This window comes from Kickxella alabastrina, assembly GCF_025024165.1.
Source record: "Kickxella alabastrina strain RSA 675 chromosome Unknown BX661scaffold_92, whole genome shotgun sequence".
NCBI lineage: Eukaryota > Fungi > Kickxellomycota > Kickxellomycetes > Kickxellales > Kickxellaceae > Kickxella > Kickxella alabastrina.
Genome location: NW_026251563.1, coordinates 2,029 through 3,042, shown reverse-complemented (window position 1 = coordinate 3,042; position 1,014 = coordinate 2,029).

Here is a 1,014-nt window from a genome sequence, read left to right as displayed (position 1 = left end):
TGGGAATTCAATCATTTTTCTATAAATCTATAAATGATTTTTCATGTACTTCTCCGTTTAAAAAACTGTACATGTATCTAGAGTATTCACTGAGCTAAATATTTATTATATAAAGGTGCGAAACCCACATAGGGACGTAAACAATAAAAAGTTGCATTTGCATTTATTTTATGTTGATAGACATGGTTTATTCTCATCCTTTTATTATTTATAAATAATATTTATCTTTGCACATTTCTGCGAGGATTTATTAGTTTAGACAAAAGGATTGAGCACTCTAGCAAGGTGACTATTCAATAAATGCCCAAGTGGTAGAGCTAAATAATTTGGCATGTCTTCCTATAAAATAAACATTGTAGTTAGCAAAAATGCCGAATTGAATGCTACAAAATTATTCACTGTTAAAGATATTAAAATGCTTATTTGTTCAGAGCTTGCAAGCAGAAAATGTAATATAAATCCTACTGATTATAACTTGTATGTAGGTAGCTGGAAACCAACTGGTGTGTGCTTGGCAAATAATTAAACGTGTGACATGTATGACATAGTAGATAAATCTAATATATATTTTTATAAAGGGTGGGATGTACAAAACGAATTAGATCTACAGGAAATTGTATATAAAAATAAATATAAGGGTGGATTCAAATAGCCACTGCCTTGGGTTAATAGGTGTAGTGCCCAAGCCACATTCCAGACTCTTATTCCCATCTTCAAGCACAAACACCGTCAAGAACATCTTTACTGTTGCAATGTCAATTTTCAATATTGCCGGCTCACATCAAAAGTCAACAAAACTTTTAAAGTGCCGCCCCTTCTAGTTTCACATCAAATATTTTAAGACTTTATTTAGTTGGCTCGATTTATCCTGTAAACACACAAACACAGGCTTAACAATAGATATAGTTAGAATATTTGTTATTTAAATACAATAATAAATAAGCAAAACTGATCCACTCCAATGCTAGCTAATACATCAATTGTGGTCGAAACAGCTGATGTGCATATCTGCTA